Genomic DNA, 16,471 nt, shown 5'->3' with positions numbered 1-16,471 from the left:
TCTCTTCTGACTCGTACAGAGCTGCGTTGAAAAGGAATAGACAGCCTTGATATTGCTCTAGACACAAGATAGCAAAACACACACACTGTATGGAAGAAACAAATGTACTGTGAGCGTTAAAGGGCAAATTGCCATCCACTCAGCAGATCCGTGCAGGATTTTTCCCAGTGGTTTTCATGGAGTGACACATTAGCTAACAGTCACAATCTAGCCCTTTTTGATCATTAGCAAAAGCAAGAAAGAATATTTTCTTTCCTCTGCTTCAAAGTACTACAGTTTTTGTCAGAAGACTTCGGAATTCAGCCACAAAACAATCTCAGAAGACAGATTTAAATCTCCAGAAGACAGATTTCTTATGGGCATTAAAGATTTCAGAGCTACTGTGCAGGCAAGAGGTACTCACAAGATAGCCCCACGTGCCCTCATATGGAAGTGTTCTTTTTCTAGTGTTACAGAGTTCATTTGCACCAAACCATAACAATTTCAGCCTTCTCCATTTTTACCTCTCTTTCTTTAAATTTAAAAATTAAAATGCTGCAGGATAGAGTGTGGAGGTTATACTCTCACAAGCAATTACAGTAGGGGTGGTGAATTTACAGCAGCAATAATGTTGCGGTCAGTTGTTTTCTGTTCTAATATATGAACTTCTGTGGAGCATCTGGCCTGTGTCTGTATGAGGAGTTCTCATATTTAATTTTTGGACAGGACTTATCACCTAGTTATGCAGTGAGACTCAAATCATAAATCTCCCTATTCAGCAGCAGAGATTTGGTTGGGTGACTCTTAAATAGCAACATCTGCTTACACAGCAAATGAGAACTATCTTCCGATAAAGCTTTGTTCTGCATATCTCAGGTTACCTAGTGTCATAAAACTTACAATTGGAATAAATTACATGTTTCAAAGGTAACTTATGTAGATGACAGACTGGTCATCGTGTGATTTATATTATATGTGTCTACAGAACACATGTATTTTATTTATTATTTATTTTTCTGGCTACTGTTTTCATATAAGTACACAAGACATATTTCCAAGCTCTTAATTCCATTTGCAATTGCTTCAACCCTGCCTTTAAGGTCTGCACCCCCATTAAAGACTGACACAAATCAGCTCACATAAAGCAATTCCAAAGGAAGAAATAATGTCTATAATGCAAATATGAGAGTGGCTATGTGTACAAAATACAGATTAGAATATAAAACAAGTCAAAAGGAGTATCTTTCCTTGGAAGATTATGATAAAATACAGCTTTGTTGTATTTCCTCCCACCCCCCCATTTTAAGTTTCAAAAAAGCTATCAAAGTAAAATATAACTTCTCCAGAGTGAGACAACCATATGTTAAAGAAATTATAATTAACATTGTTCATATCTTCATAGGTCTTTTGATCTCATCAGTTAGCCTAAAACATCCATGGTGTATGTTTAGCTGGATTATAATACCACCTCCAGGATACACTTTCCAGGAAACACTTTCTGGAAGCATGTGGTTTCATTGAACAGAATAGCAAATTAATGGTTCAAGACTCATGTTTCCATGATCCCCCTGTACATCACTTTAGATCAGAAATATTTTCAGCCAAACTATTTATTTCAGATATTCAGAGAAAATAACTGAAATTCTCACAAGAGCTGACAGACTGGGGGTTAGATGAGAGTCTAATTCTTCTCAAAATTAATTTTGATAGAAAATTCTTGACCAGCCCTATTAGAAAAGATTGCCTAAAACATTTTTTTTAAAGACAAAGAAAGCAATACCTTTAGTAATAGTCATCATAAATAATTAGCATATATAGGTTACCATCTCAGTAGAAACAAAGTAACAATTAGAATATAGGTATTATTTGCTGATCTGTACTTGAAGAAGCACAGCTGACAGTTGCTGTTGGAGCAAAACCAATGCTCCTAACTGAGCATATCCAGTGATTTGAAACCTATTGTTTTTCAAGCATTGGGCTAGCTTTTTTGTGTGTTTTTTTAAAGATCCCAATCACAAGCATTGTCAAGAATTTGAAATCTAAACTACCAATAAACCTGTTGTTTGCTAAACTGTAATTGAAGCAAACTTATGCAAATGTATCTGACAAATTCATCCAGTTAAGTCATGACTTGGTATGTCCACTGATGATAATATTCTTTCTTTTCACGCCATTCAAGAGAGTTATAGCAAAATTAAATCCCTCTCTTTCCGCTAGGGAATTTTTCATCTGCTGATTGTCAATATTGAAAGTCGGTTTTGTTCTCCAGCACTCATTATTCAGTAATGATTGTAGTTTCAAGTCCACTCCTTTTTATGTGCATAAAGAAACAACTAGAAACGTTCAGCTTGCTAGAAGTATCCTAAAGCAAAATCATCCAGCCTAAATCAATGAAGAGTTACACAGTGCCCAACACCTGTTCAATCAGTGGGAAATAATTCAGCACAGGTGTTAATGGCAAACCCAGTTTGCCTAACTGCAGCTTCATGCCCTGGAAATTCAAAAGGTCATCATCAAGATTTTACAAAGACAAACTAATTAGCAAAAAAAAATTTAATTATTCCATGATTAAATGTTAACAGATACTTAGAATTTAGACAAAATTGAGTTAACTTGAATGATACAATTATAGAAAGTGAAGGCCTCTACATTACCTTTTGATGCATCCTTAGTTGATTACTACTTAAAAATATTCTACATTGTTGTCTGGGAGCTAAAAACACTGTTTTGTCTAAATTTTAATCAGCCTGGATATAGCCCATTACTTCAGAAGATTTGCATATAATTCATAGCAACAGTAGTTTTAAAAACATGCAATAATAAACCTGCTTAAAAAAAAAAAAAAAAGTGCATTCTAACTTAATCTAAGCAAATTTCAATTCAGGTTTCAATTCAGGGTCATCAAGTCATCAAGCAGGTTACTTGCCCGCTGACCAGCTGAGTTTTAACATCTCCTAGGATGAAAATCTACAACTTCTCTGGGCAACTTCTTCCAGTGACTAACTACCCTCATTGTGGACTTTTTTGTTTAAATTGAGGGTGAATTTGCCTTGCTGCACCTTGTGTCCACCAGTTGTTGGCTTTTTGCCATGTACATCTGTCAGAGGTCTCCATGGCCACTCATTAGGTAGCTGTGTGTGGCAGCCAGATTCCCCTCAGCCCTTCTTAAGGCTCGACAAAGCCAGCTCTCTCAGACTTGCATCACCCACTCCAGCCTCAATCCACCATGGCTCACCAAACCTCTGCACTCATTTTGCTTTGTCAGCATCTGCCTTGCACTGGACAGACAAGCACTGGATGCAGTAACCCACCAGAAGTCTCACAAGTGTCAAACAGAGGGGAGTGACCACTTTCCTCAAACTACTGGCTGTGTTCTTTCTAAGGCTGCTGACCCTGCTTCAGTCCCAGGACAAACTACTGACTCATGCTTCAGTTATTGTCCTCCAGGACCTGCTGTCCTTTACTGTAATCCTCTCACTTACTCCTCCCTCCACCCCCAACTCTACCATTTCCTGAGGCTGCCTCTTAGACTTTGCTGGGGCATGGAGTTATCCCAGGAGCAGGACATTGCATTTCTCCTTATGAACTTCATGAGCTTCCACTCCATCGTCTCTCCAGTCTCTCAAGGTTTCTCTGAAGTGTTTGCTCTTTAAGGTATTAATTGTTCTACTTGGTTTGGTGCCATCATTCAAACTTGCTCTAGGTAAAGAAATGAAGACTGAAAAAATGGAAGATCTTGAGGTGTTTAAACAACGGACTGGAAGAAAGAAAACAAGGTGGGAATATTTCACCACTTCTCCCAGTTAGATTACATATGAATATACATTGAAGTCCCTGCTGTGCAACATATCCATTACAGGACTGAAAAGAAGGCTAAACAGTGAAAAGGTGGCATTTGCTGTGAGTGCTGAGTTATCTGCAGTAATGAAGATACTGCTAAGTTACGGAGAATTGTAATCTGATTTTTCTTTTTTTAAAGAGGCAGGAAGCCAAACTGCAAACACAGAGATCATTAATGTACATAAACTTATGAATATATAGAAAAAATGCTAAGATAAAATTTAATTTCTGTTTAATAGTGACTAATGATATTTGGAAAAAGGTTATTTTATGATGAAAATTATTTTTGGTTAGATTTTTAGATTATAAGGTTGGCTTTGGTTGGTGCTCAGAAATTTTTCAGTATGTGATGGAAGTTCCTATTGATTTATATGTCCTTTACCAGCTAGTATAGCTACCTGAGCCAAAGTGATCTTTAGATCTCTAGTTTGAACAGTCTTATATTCAGTGTCAAAAAAGTCATTGTACACTCAGTGCTATCAATGCTTTTTAAAGTAATGTCATACAGTTATCATGGGGTGCATTCTAATGCATATAACTCAGTTATCTAATTTACATTTGAAGCCTTCTTTTTAAAAAAGTGCCAATGCTCCTAATGTAGTTAGCTGAAAGCTGCTAGTGTCCTTAAAGCCAAGTCTGAGAAGTTCAAGATCCATTTAAAGAAGTATGATAGCCATTTTCTGTCTTTTATTTATCCTTTACCCATAAAGCAAGTCATTCTTGTCCCTCTTATCATTAGTTATTACTATATTCATCCATTGCCTTTTAATGTATTGCCATTAAACTGGATGGCAAACAATGGGCAGGGAAAATGATATGGTCAGTGCCCTGGGGATGTAACAGTAATGGATGGATGGACAGTAATGATTCACTTACTGCAATCAGTGCTATTCCCAGTCAGTTTTGTGATGCAATATTAGTTCCATATGAAATATCAGATGAGAGGGGAAAAAAATAGAAAAAGAGATTAGTCTACGTAAATGGGAAGGAAATAGCAAATAGTTGTGGCTTGAACCCTTCTGTTTATTGCTGTTTTCTAATATGCTGAAATAGATAGATGAAAATTATAGGAAGCACTATAATGGAAATTAACTTTTTAAAAAACTCAAGGTCACTGTAGACAAGTTTGAAAGAAAATTATCTGTCCTCGATGCATTTACCACAGGTCTCAAGACATAAAAAAGAGAGGCAAAACAATCAGGTTGTGTTCTTTGATCCCAGATAATGGCTGAGTCTCATTGGACCTGGAAGAATTTCTATATACTGCATTGGTGTTTTGAGAAAAAGTCATTTTTATATAAACCACCACTCAAATCAGATGAGGATGAGAATAATGCCACTGAATACAGTAAAACTACTTATGTATTCCAAACTGCAGCTACACATAATGCTTTTCTAGTAAGGACTTACTGAGCTGGTTTAAAGCATCGTGAAGTCCACAGGACTTGCACAAGCTTCATTAGGTTTCTGCATAGGCCTTTTCTTCAAATTTTTGACTTCTAACTCTTATATGATGATAATGCTTTACCTGTTCTTCAGCTATTTCAACTACTGAAAGAATAAAATACTGATTATTACTATTATTATATTTGCAATAGGGCACACTGTGAAACACAAAGATGAAGTAGAACTAAGTAGAAAGTTCAGAGATTAATAAAACAGCTTTATTTAGATGTTCATCTACAGAAGAACTTTATAGTAGTTAGAATGTTAAACATGAATTAATTCCTTGACACGGTATTTTTCAAATTTCTTTTTCTCGTTCAGATGCATTTTTCTAGTACCATATCTGATGAGAAAGCTGGTTTACAAACATTTTCTGGAAGAATTACGAAGCAAAACCAGATTGAGCAGAAGGTGTTGAGAAAGGCATATATCTTTGACTGATAGAAGGATGCAATGCTGAAAGAATAATAAACAGTGTTTATATAGCAGCATAAGAAGGTTTTCAGTTGCTTAATAAAAACAGTTTGTTACTATACACATAACAAGAAACAGAATGCTATTTTAGCTTTATAGAATTTAATTTGCTTGTCTTCTGAAAATGGGCAAATATAGCAGCTGTTTCCAACCTTTAACTTCACAAACTTTGCTCTCATCTAGCAAAGCATTCTGTGAAGTTCTTGAAATTGGAGGTAAAGATGTAATTTTTGTACATGTTAAGCCACAGAATTATGAAGAACATAATGACTGAAAAGTTTAAAACTGTATCTAGTATAATTCTTGAAAAGCTCAAGTGATGAATGTAATTACCTTTTTTAGTTCCATATAATCTTTTCTAGTATACTTGTATGTATAGTGCACTTCTCTAGCTGAACTTTCGTTCTCCAAGCCTTTGTGTTATCTAAGATTTTAAAAAATACAGTTTTCAGGCAAACAGTATCAAAGTAATCAAAGAACACAGATGTAATCTAATATGGCAAAGCTAAATGTAAAGTTGTATGCCAATAAGGCACGTTGCAGTGGAGGGAGGCCAGTTTGTGGAATATAAGGAGGAGCATGGGCAAAGCAACAACCTCTGCTGAAAAACGGGTTGCTACTGACAATGCTTTAACCCATTTTCCTAAAAAGCCATGCCTGATGATTGGTGATTTTTTACTATAAAGGTGGTGCAGTGAATTGGTCCAAATAGTCAAATTCTTTACCATTCTATAATTTGTATTACTATTTTAATTCAAATCCATAAGCAGTTATTTGCAATTTAAACTAGATACTTTTTTTGTCACAGAGTAAAGTTATACATTCACCATTTTTCTGCTGTGGAACTGATCTTTGTCTCTCATATGAGTTTCTTCTGGATGTTTAGGGAATGCAGAAGGTTATGCATTGCCCTGGAGTTCAATAAGATTCAGACAGATTTATAGATGAGTGGCATGCTCAGGCATAACAGAGACAGAACACAGCCCATGTTACTCCCCAAAATCAATCAGTTTGAAATCTTTTCCTTTCCTCCCATCTCTTATCAAGAAGAAACACCCTATAGTATCCTCCAAAACCTTGGCATTTTTCTGCTCCATTAAAATTCCCAGACAACTGCCTCCCACATCCTGCATGTATTGATTGCTATTTTTTACATGAGTGTGGCTAGTGTAAGATAGGAAGAGAGGGTCCATGCAAATCTTTGTTTAAGACAAATAGTAGCACAATCAAAGCAGGTTACATATTTATTTCTGCTAGAAGGGAAATTAAAAATTGTCTGTACTTCATAGTAATTCACAGGATTTGAACAGTTTGCGAGAAGAATTGCTGAGCCAAGATCAAGTGTCAGTCTATTAGTCAGGATAACAACTCAAAAGGTAAAGCTATAGTGTTTGGTTTCTGTGAAATGATTAAACTAAGTTAACTCAGAGCAGAAGGATCAACTGATACTCTTGCTTGAGTTTATTTTATTTTTATTTTTATTTTTCCAGGTGGGGTTACACTGGAACATAACAACTCTAAATATGTCTTTCTGGTACTCCAGCATAACCCAGCACTGCCCACTACACTACATTGGGTTATGGGAATTTTTTTTACTTCAAGCTAACATTGCTGTGGAGGTTTTTTAAGGGCTTTTTTTTCAGAGTGGATTCAAAGTAACTGGCTTGCACATCTTATATCCCTGTAAAAAAAAAATCTCTGCCGCTGTGCTACCCAAAGGCCCTTCTCGTTCGTACTGATCTCTCCAATAGATACTACTGAGATATTTCAAGCAAAGTTATCCCTTCTTTGTAGAAGGGTCCCCTGGAAAGATATAGACCCGCAAAAATGTCAGGAATTTGCCATTTTGCAGTAAGAAATAGGTTTCACACCAGTAGTCTGCTTATAATTACAGTGATGAGAATGAGACTCACACAGTTACCTGCAAATCGCTTTCATTACATAGTTACTCGATCCAGCCAAGAGCAGTGCTCAGCTGTCTTTTTCCCTGAAGAACTGAAAAGCAAGAAACAAATGCTCTCCAAATACTAAAAGTATGAAGCTAGGGCAGACAGCAAGTGGAAAAAACAGCAAAATACAAATCAGATAGTCTTCATCCCCAAATTTCTTCTCACATCATCAATCAGTCTCCACAGAGGAAAGCTATCTGGTGCTCCATATACAATCAAATTGTATCAGGTCTAACACTAATTCTTCCCACAATACTTCAGTAATCTATAACCAGATAACATTCTTATCCCTGGACTCCCCTCATGCCTCTCCTAAAATAAATAAATAAAAAAATAGTTGTAGCTACCTCCTGGCCGAAAAGGCTTTTAAACTATTTTATTAGCATTATTAGTATTGTTGTTTTGTTTGCTTGTTTATTTCATACCTAAACTGTTAGCTCAAGTTAAATAATTTTAAAGGTATGTTGCTGAGGGTGATGTGATGTTGGAGAAACCATCACTGGTGGACTCAGAACAACTACCTCCACTAAAGTCGGTTTCCCATCTCTGTTCTCCCTTCATCTAAGTAGGAACAGTAAGCCCATATTTTCCTGCCTTTCCTTACCGTTCCAGGTCCTGGAATAGTAAGCAGCAAAGCCAAAAATTGAATTTAAACTTGCCCTGTTAAGAAGCTGAGGCCTGGAATTCAGTATAGTGTCCTCTCTTGTTTTTAAGTAATGTAGATTCTTCCAGTGTCATATCTAAAATATGTTTAATTAAGTTGTTAGTTGCTGATTTCAGGTGACTGTTGATCACACTGACAGGAGCAAAGATGTGATTGGTAATCAGGAGCTTAGAACATTAGAAGAAGTCTAAGAATGACTGCAATTATGTAAAATCATGCAGAACCAATAATAATGAAAAATAAATTGTCCCCCCACCATGAATGTACAAGCATAAGTGGAAACAAAATGGAGAAAGAGAACCATACATATTAATTGTATGCACCATCTAATCAAAACCCGTTGTCTTCTGCCAGCTCAATCAACAAATTATTATAGAGAATAATGTTACACTTAGGAACTTCAAACGTTTATAAACAACCCAATTACTATACTGTAGTAACTCATTTTCAAATGCAATCATGTTTAATATTTTATCAGAAGAAGAGAAGGAGAAATTTTTAGAAGTTCAAACAACTAGATTGAGGAAGACATTTAGTTACGTTGAATAAAAATCTCAATTTTTAAATTACTGTATGTCATTTTAGTTAGTTTCTCCATAGCATAAATAAATAAACAAGAAGTTGCCAATCTTAAAAGTTGTTCAGAATCCATCAGTCTTAAATACTGAAATCCAAAAAGCACCCTAAAATTCAAATTGGCATATTATCAGTCAGCGTTTGTGTAAACAATCAAGGTGTACCAATCAGTTGTAGGACAAGATATTAAAATTCAACCAATGTGTTCTACCTCAGTAGCTAGTGATGAAGCTCCCACTGAATTTACTGAAAAAAAGCAGATGGGCTTACACTGACAGCTTTACCAAATTTCTCTGGTGTGTTTAAAGGCTACAAATATAAATCTAGTAGATGCAACCCAGATTTCAGGTATATTTAAAGACCATTAGCATAGAAGAGTTTTTTAGTCTCCAGTTCCTATGAACTTATAACTAATTGAAATAATTTTGTATAATTGTGTATGACTGTAGTCATTCCCAGCAAGACTAACCCATGCCTCATATATTCCACTCGGCAGTGGCCCTAAAATCAGCTTATCACTGACGACTAGGAAATCCTTTTTGATCCCTTCTTTGTTACTATTCTCTTCTCTTTTTTCCCCAAGACTAATTATCTAGTGACAAACAGAATTATTCAGGAATGGTAAAGGCCTATCACGATATTTAAACACTAAAGAGAGGCAGAGTTATCTAAGCCTTGGAGTGACAGCTGTGACTGCTGGGATTTGTTGGCAGTTCTAGGAATGGCTTGCTCTGCAGGCTTCCCAACTTTTCTAACCTATCTGTAAAATGGAACTAACATTTTTTGATGTCATAGACTTAAGCATTTAGACATAAAGCTTTAAGCATTAAGTATCACATTTTAGCTACATAGACCAAAGAAGAGAGTTTGGAACTTTGTTTCCCAGAGAGATGTTATAGTGCAAATTAAATCTGATTTAGATCCAACTATGAATCTGAAACCAATGATGGATGGAAAAATCTTGTATTCAAAGGATGTCCATGTCTAAATAAGGAATAGTAGCCTACGGTTTCTAACTATTTGTAGAATTACATGATTAACTTTTCACTTTTATCTCCTCAAAATTTAAGAAATATCAAAAGATGAGTATGATATGAAATAGGCCATATTAATTTTTTTCCCATAAGTACTAAGCAATGATATTTTGAGGCCTAAATAGAAAAAAAGAAAAATAGAAAAAGAAAAAGAAAAAAATAGAAAGCACAACCCTATGGTATCAGACATGGACCATTAGAGAGGACTAAGTCTATAGAACCATTTTTCAAGGTATCTCCTTGCAAAATCCCTTATGCTGAATTAAAATAGAATCAAAATTGTGCATAAAAGCAGTCTAAATGATCCAGGAAATATAAAAACTATTTATATGATAACAGTAAAGACTTATCTTTCCAATGCAGTGGAATCCAATACAGAGAGACTTACACTGCCTCATACAGCATCTAGCGGAAATAGATGTTTAGGCTTGGAAAACAAAATAGGACATAGGAGACATGGGATGTTGTATCAGATTATTTCCAGATGGTGGAAATTTCCTTTCCAAAAAGATACTGCTACTCTGCATCGTATTATGGACCTTGTTCAGCTCTCTCAGGCATTTTTTACACTCCATTGTATGAAGACCATGCCCTTAAAGGAGCTTGCTTTGTGTAAATAGAAAAATGAAGACAGAGAAGGTGTCCCAGTTTGCCACAGGCATATATTTTTATTTTAACACAAGCAATAAACCAAAGTGCCTGAAAATCTGTATTAGAGAATGCACACATAAGCATATGCCCATAATGATGTAAATGGGCCTTAAGGCTTGTGTACAGCTGATTTTGGAATAACTGTAATGGACAACACAAGGCAGATAATCAAATAAACTCAGAACATCAATTTTAGTGTTCTAAATGCAATTTTGACTAATGGAAATGCATAGGAGCTTTCTTAAGACAACGTGAAAGTGTAGAAAAATAACAGAAACAAGTGTAACCATTGAATATGCAATATAATAATAAACTCTTAATGGAAATTTATTTCATATTTTTGTGTGTAACCCAACGTAGCACATAGAACCCCCACAAAAAAGATAGGGCAAACATATTAGGTCCTCACTTTCTATGTAATCTGTGACTAAATGTGAATGGAGAACAACTATTCATTTTTTTTCAGCACATGAAAACTAGGGATACCAGATGAAATGACACAGCAGTATATTTCATGTGAAACAGAACATCTTTTTCCATATTGCACTTAAATGGAGAGACTCCTTGTCACATGATTATATGGATGCTGGATGTGGATATAAAAATGAAACAAATAAATAGAAGAAGAGGCCATCAGTAAACGTAAGAATCTTAATCTGGCTCAGATTATTCGTACTATCTTGGAATTCCACGATCAATATGTAGAGAGAATATGAGCAGACGGGACTGAATTTCCGAGGATATTAGGATAAAATGGTAAGTCTCTAGGGGTGCAGCTTGGGCAGACTGTTTGCACCCACAAGGGCAACCAGTAACCTCAGCAGGAAGTTACTAGGCCATATTCTTGAGAGGTCAATCCCAATGTTTCTCTCCCTTAGGGATTCCTTGATTGCTTTAAGGAGCTTCAACAGGACTACCTATCTTCAGGCAGGCAGTTTGAAATAACACACTGAAAGTCTGTCACTTTATTCTTGAACTTTGCTTTAGTTTCTGCATTCATCTGGGAAGAAACTGAAATTTTTGTTTCTTAGTCTCAGTACCAAACTGTAATATATGGCCAAAACAGTTAAATATCAAAGACTGACTTTAACAAGGGCAAGGGGACTATTAGGAGATCCAAGTGGAAGGTAAAATAATTTATTGAAACTTAAAATAAACACCAAACCACAAAAACCAAGAACCCACTGTATTATATTTGAAATTAAAGATAAAATTTGAGCTCAGTCTGATTAATTTTCTTATCCGAAGCAATTTACCACTGAAAATAGGTGTTTTATAGTTGAAATGCCAGCAAACATAAAATTCTACAGATAAAATTTGTAGTGCCATAATATATCATGGTTTTCCATTGAAAACAAATAAGTTCATGTTGCTGTGTTGCACAAATGTAATTTATAGTAGATCTGTAAATTCTAAGGGGGAGGTAAATAAGGATTGGATATAGCATAGCTAATTAGTAAAAGATAAATAATGAAAACTCATGCCTAGTTTATTGCCTTTTTTCCTTGAAAATATCCTGAAAATGCTGACATTACTTCACAAAGATTTATGTGTTTGAAGGCTAACTGTATTTTCATCCTATGTCTCTAGTCTTTCCTTCACAGCTGTCATAAATGTTCTGTAACACTTCAAATTTTATGACACTAATTACATCTAAAATGATTTGTAACTAATATGGAAATATATTGTAAGCTTGTGCATAGCTAAGCGAACTTCTGGAGAAATTACAATGCTTCATTGTTTGTAAATTATATAATTATGTTGAGTTGCACTTGGTCTAAAAAGAATTTCCACATACTCTATAATCCCTGAACTTACTTACTGAGTACACATATTGTACTGATTCACAGTTCTTGCTGCTCAGTGACATTGGAAGTAGAGAAGATGTGGATCCATCAATCCACTTCAGCATCTTATCAGTGAGTAACATATAAGTAGAAATACCAACTCAAATGTATTACAAATTGTTTTTCAATTCCAATTGTAATTTACTCCATATGCATTTAAAATGAACAATTTATGCTCAAATTATATCTAAAAATAATTAAAAGAAACTCCAAACTATTCTATATATTAAATTCAAAATATTCTGTTATTTCCTGGAAAGACAACATATATTCTTCTTTTTTGGCAAATTAGTCAAAATTGCACACCAAAAAGAAAGACATAAAAGGTCTCTTTTATTCCCAATTCATGGTGGCACTCCACCTTTCAAAGCTCTCTATGCTTTGCTCCTCCGAGGCAAAGAAACAGAACTTCAGTACTTCAGCTCTCAGGTTGTTTCTGGAATATTCAGCTTTTTGTTACCATCATTTTGGGGTCACAGCCTAACATGAGACAAAAATTAAGATGTAAATCTATATTTTAATTGTCTGGTTGCAAGCTATATGTAAACTATGTTATAAACACATTCCAAATTCCTATTTTGTACTCCAAATTTTCCCAAATTTTCGTGTATTAAAATATCAGAGTACTAGCAATCATCTGCCTATAATTAGTAACAATATTTGGGAATTTTCTGCTCTGAGTACCAGTTCCCCATGCAAGAAAAATATATTCCATCTGCCTTGAGTACAACATAAAAGAGAGGGAACAAGTTGGCCTGCAGCAGCCCCTCTTCTCTTCAGACTACTGTGCTGTTGGCAGGAGTGCATCCTCTTTTGACAGAAGAAGAAAAGAAATGATAATAAAGGCAGACATGCACACAGACACACAGACACACAGACACAGACACACACACATAAAAAAAAAAAAAAGGAAAAAAACCCTTTTGGCCTTCTGAAACAATAATCTCTGCAGGGATGAAAAAGGAGATTTCAGCCTGCTTTCCATGAAAAATAAAACAAAGACATGTGCTACACAAAACATTCCTGTACACCTAGTGGGAGGTAATTGAATTAAAAATACCCACCCTTAGGTGAAAATAGTTCCTCTACCTGTACCTCTACCTAAAACAAAGGCTTCTGGCTATATGACACAATTTCAGGAACTACTTTTTTCCCCCTCGGGCAATATTTTACAGCTGCAACCCCAGGTGCCAGAGTGTACAAGGAAGATACCAAGAGTGAGACTTGTAAGGGTCATTTCCAGGGATTAGAAATGAAAACTGGACTGGATCCGATTTATGGAAAGACAGAGTTCAGGCTGTAAAACTGGCAACATACTTGAAGAAAGAAGGAAGGAGAGTCAGATGAGAAACCACAGAGGAAGGTAATATAAAAGGAAGGCTTTTCAGCAGAAATATGTAGGAAGGCAGCCAGCCTACCAGAAGAAAGAAACTGTTTAGTAGAATATATACAAAATGTAAGAAAGGATGAAGAAAAGAGACAGAAGTGATTATGCCTAAAGCATTACATTCAAGAATCAAAGTGATGGGAAAAATAGGCTGTGTTATATATATATATATATATATATATATATATATTTAAAACCAATAGGAATATTGGTTAAAGTAATACCATATACTACCATCCAGAAATATTTCTTTCCAGAAATATACTGGTTTACACTTTTCAGAGGTATTTTCCCCATACCTGGCACTTACAGATCTTGAAGTTTGTGAGGAAACACATGTTAATTTGCAGCATTACTGAGCTTTTATCTGATTTGATTTATGCACAAAATAGTTTTATTCGTCCATTTTCTACTGACATCCAATCTGCCTTATATTTAGCAGATTCCCTCGCATTTTGTGCAAACACTAGATCAACTTCAAGAGAAACAAGTTTTATTTTACCAAATGAAAAGGTTAAGGTCTTGATAATTTCATGAGAAATAAGTTTCCGATGATGGAAAACAAGCAAATTCTAAAAAAAACATGGCATGGATAAAACTCAACAGTAAGGGTCATTTTAGCTGTTTCTGTATCTCAGCTAACATAGCATTTGGGTAATTTGTCTGTGACTTAGTAGGCTGCACATTTTTTTCTTTTTTTTCCATTTATTCTGCTTCTTTCTTTTCACTTTTCTTGGTGTTTTGTAATCTATTAAGAAGATAGCAGAAGTAATGGAAATCTCTTTCATAAATGTGGCTGCAATCGCTAAAAGTTTTTCCCTTTAAATGCAAACAAAATTTTTTAATGCATGCTCTTAGGACTCACTAATTGCAAATAAAGTGATCATCTTTCTCTTTGGAAAGATATTTTGAGTCCATGAGATAGCTACACTACTTTGCAGATTGTACCTCTTAGAAAGTTTGCATTACCCACACATTTTATTAAAATTAATCACAGTCTTGTTGTTATTTCTTCAAAGGCACTACACAGAACATAATGGATTAGCTGTCAGGCTTGTTTCTTCTGCACTCCATTACCTTTCGTATTTTCAGGACCTCTAATATAGTATGAAGAACCTCACTCCTGAAGAGAAAAGAAAAGCAGGACATTAAAACACTCCTATTCCAATCTGAACATTAGATAAGATTACTGACAAAGAGCCACAGTATGCTGTTGTTAGAGAATATCCTTAAACAATAGATCCTTGGTCATCTGCTTTGCTTAATTTTTATCTTACTTCCTGGCTATGTCTTACTACTCCACTTCCATTCTGGAAGACTAACCTATTAAAAAGAGACCTAATTGCCAACAGTGTGATTGTGAGTCAGTATCCTTAATTGCTTGGTTTCAGAGTCAAGGACTGCTCTCTGAACATATGTCATTTAGCCAGATTGACATAGGGGCTGAATAAAGGCTGAATGAAGACTGAATTAAACAAAGGGTATTTAAGAGATGTAATGGTGTGCAGGGATCACAAGAGACAAATTAGAAGGAAACAGTACTGGTAAGTTTGTTGTTACAGTACCTTGGAGCCACTTGCTAGGTGTGATAAAAGTGCAGAAAAGAAACACAAGCTTGACCTGCACAAAGCTTGCAATCTAATTTATAAGACAATTGCCCAAAATAGGATGTTGTCAGACAGCAGGGGAAGAAGAAAGTGAATCCTGAGTTGATGCTACGCAGTAGTACTGGAAAGACTAATTATTGGAAAGCAATAGATAGTGTCTGTATTTTCCAGGACCTTAAAAGCAAAGGAGGTTTACAAAGAAGGAAAAGCAGTGAAAAGTCAAAAGCAAGCAATGAAAAGTGGAGAAAATAAGAGGGGTCTTAGGAGTCATTGTCCTGAACTACACTCACAAAAACAGTTCCAAAATCAAGGAGTACTTTTGTCCTCAACGTGGGACTTTCTGGGCATTAGTGTTATTTTATGCAACTTTTGTTATTAATTCACCAATTTTAAGTTACTGAAATTATCAGTGGGTTTTACTAAATATTTTCCTAATTTTTTTAATAATTATTTAGTTGAAGAATCTCAAAGAGTGCAATAAATATGTCTAGTAGAACTAGAACAATTAGATGTAATAAATCTTATGTGAAGTTAAAATCTTTATGCTGTTGTTAGAAATAATTGTTACATCTCAAAGGAAAGATGCCCATCTATTACTCCTAGTGAGATTCTAGGGTGTTTCAATACATATTGAATATGCAATTTTCAAAATGTCATTACAATTAAATGAATAATGAAGACTCTATTTCCTGTGATTTCTGTTGCTATTAAACTGGCATTTTGGTCTCTAAAGGAAGCTACATAGTATTGTTCTGATTGTTGTGATTCTCAGTGATAGGAATAGTACATGTTTCTGTTGAGCCATCTGAAGGGTCATGAATGCACTAGAAAAAGAGCCAAATGAAAGCAGAATCCATTGTGATATTTAACAGAAGAAGGAAGGTTTCAAGTTTAGCAGTGCTTGGCAAACAATCTCAACCTCTTTCTTCAGAGACGAATGCAAATCCCAATCCAATACTCTCCATATTCCAGTATCTTATCTCTAACAGTAACCAATGCTGAGGCATCCTGAGTATG

This window comes from Empidonax traillii, unplaced genomic scaffold, assembly GCF_003031625.1.
Source record: "Empidonax traillii isolate 1590-97213 ecotype Southwest subspecies unplaced genomic scaffold, ASM303162v1 scaffold200:size922451, whole genome shotgun sequence".
NCBI classification, from domain to species: Eukaryota; Metazoa; Chordata; class Aves; order Passeriformes; family Tyrannidae; genus Empidonax; species Empidonax traillii.
Note: the sequence above shows the minus strand (reverse complement) of the source record.